Below are 2815 nucleotides of genomic sequence, written 5' to 3'. Positions count from 1 at the left end.
GAACCCAGACACACTTGCACGCGCCCGCGGCATGTCCGAAATAGTATTTTATAAGTGACCGGAAAATGTTCTCGGAATGGGAAGAAAGTTGATGTGTGGTCTTATTATAGTGTAGATAGACCGCCTGTCAAGTTTCATCGCATTCGGAGTTCATTTGATAGCCCAGCCGTTAAACTATAGCGGCATTATAGCCGGTCTAACGTCGAACGTTTTCGGTCTCCGGAAACAGTCGCCGGGTCTCTCTCTCCCCTCTTCTCTCAGTCCAAACTGCTCTCCACAGTCCTCCTAGGCCCATGCCTACCCCTCTTTGCACAATGCATCGGACCTCCCCTCGCGCGCGTCCGGCAGTTGTCCCGAACCCGACCCGGGCAGTCATCACCCGTTGGGTCCGGATCATTCCCTAACGTCTACAAAACATCTCCGTTTTGTTAATTGGGCTCCCTAACTATTTTATTCGCGATCGTCCAATTGCGATCGTAGGGATGAGGTAGCCCCTAACCTAATCCACCTGATGTATATATATTGTCCAACCCTAAATTTGAGGGGAGCTGTCCCATCCACCCGTGTCTGCCGTTGCCACTGTTCTCTCGGGATCCATCCTGATCCAGCAGCCGATCCAGCCAACCACCAGCTCCTCCCATCGATCCAACCCACAGCCAACCTCTCCCTTCCTCGTTTTCAACATCAGATCAACCAGAGCCCCGCCACCTCCAGCTGATCTCCAGTTCCGCTCCACATCGTCCCCAACTCAGGTCATGGCTCTGCCCCGCTCACTGTTTCTCCTTCCCTTCTTCTTCTGTTCCCGCTGGTTCCCTCTCACATGCTTAGGTAACCCACAGAAGGTCGCCGCCGGCATGAACGCCGCCTCCTCAAGCTCTCCGCCCGGGGCCTTCTTCTGCTTCGATCCAGCTCCGTCCTCCGCGCCGAACAAGGTCTGCATCGCCGCGCGCCTGCATCCGTGAGGGAGACGATGTCGATGCCAAGTCCTTGGTTCCTCTGCAATGTACGCCCATCCCTGACCGATTCTGCAGAGACGTCGCCCGTCTTCTTCATTCACAACGAGCACGGCTGTTGTACTGCTCGTGCGCGTCAAGTTCCTCTTCCTCGAGCCGTCCCGTCCGTGGCCTCCCGCGAGCCGCCGTCCAGGACCCCGACAGGTCGCGACACTCGCCGGAGTTGGAGTCTCGCAGGTCGCGGCCCCTCGCCCCTCCAATCCAGCGACCCCTCTTCGTGGTTCCCCACTGTCTCTAACCTCTCTCTCTCTCTCTCTGCACCTTGGACAGTGCCATGGATATGGAGTCCCGCACCCGAGCTCCGCCCGCCACCGTTGCCCGGAACCGACGCCGGACGACTCGACCCGCCCGTTCCAGCCGGTTCCCCTCGATCCCATCGCCAGGACCCTTGTCGTTGTCTTCTCCATTGCCTTGTTCTGTTGTTGTTTCTGTTTTCTTCAGGAACGAGAACCGCAGCAGTTCGCCCGCTCGTCTCGCTCGTGCGTTGACTGAGCGCGGGGCTAGTAGGCCCAGCTACGCGCCTAGCAGCCAGATCCGGCCTGCCCTGCCTCCTCCACAAACTGGGCTTGGCCCATGGGTGAGGCACAACCCCAGCGCCCACCTTTTTTCCCCTGATGTTGGGCCAGTTCTTGTTTCGGCCCGTAATGGATTTTTTTTCAGATCTGGTGATTTTGTCTTTTTTTCAGAGAGTGCAGTTTTTCAGAAAAGTCCTTCATATTCATGCATTTAATATCTCCACAACCGTGCATCGGTTTAAAACAAACTTAATATGAATCTTGCTTATAATTTCATCTAGTTTCATAATATGCTGCTCTCATCCATATTTAAAATGTTTAAAATGTTGTTTGGTTAAATGTGCTCCTATGCCAGGTTAAAATGATTTAATTCATAACTAAATAACCATAGCTCCAAACTTAACAAACTTTAGATGTAAACGGGGTAGAAAATGCCTAGTTTAACATGGTGGCATCTCTTTGCATGTTTAACAATTCTAAAATATGGTTTATGGCAGAACAGTACCAAACCTAATATATGCATATGGGGTTTTACCGGAATTTTTGTTCGTTGTTTCCGGCCTCATTTAAACTTGCCTAGATAGGTAGTTTTACTTTGCTTCACCCTCTTGCCATGTTTAACAACATTTAATATTGTTGGGTACATAAACAAGATCGAACTAAATAAGTCATGTGGTGTTTCATCAATATGCAACTCCGTTGCATATTGAGCTCCACTTAACTTGTAGTATTGTTTGTGCACTTTGCCATGCCATGCCTCATTAAACCGGACATGCATCATACTTGATTGTGCATCATGCCATGTTTATGTGATGTTTTTTCACTATGTGTTTGCTTCTTTCCGGTGTTGCTTCTTCGGGTTAGTTCCGATAACGTCGCGTTTGTGAGGATCCGTTCGACTACGTCCGTTTGTCTTCTTCATGGACTCGTTCTTCTTCCTTGCGGGATTTCAGGCAAGATGACCATACCCTCTAAATCACTTCTATCTTTGCTTGCTAGTTTCTTGCTCTTTTGCTATGCCTATGCTGCGATACCTACCACTTGCTTATCTTGCCTCCCATATTGTTAAGCCAAGCCTCTAACCCACCTTGTCCTAGCAAACCGTTGTTTGGCTATGTTACCGCTTTGCTCAGCCCCTCTTATAGTGTTGTTAGTTGCAGGTGAAGATTGGAGTTTGTTCCATGTTGGAACATGAATTTTTGTTGGGATATCACAATATCTCTTATTTAATTAATGCATCTATATACTTGGTAAAGGGTGGAAGGCTCGGCCTTATGCCTGGTGTTT

The sequence above is a fragment of the Triticum aestivum genome, chromosome 4A, assembly GCF_018294505.1.
Source record: "Triticum aestivum cultivar Chinese Spring chromosome 4A, IWGSC CS RefSeq v2.1, whole genome shotgun sequence".
Classification (NCBI taxonomy): Eukaryota; Viridiplantae; Streptophyta; class Magnoliopsida; order Poales; family Poaceae; genus Triticum; species Triticum aestivum.
The sequence above is the reverse complement of the archived record's forward strand: the minus strand, read 5'-3'. Positions refer to the sequence as shown.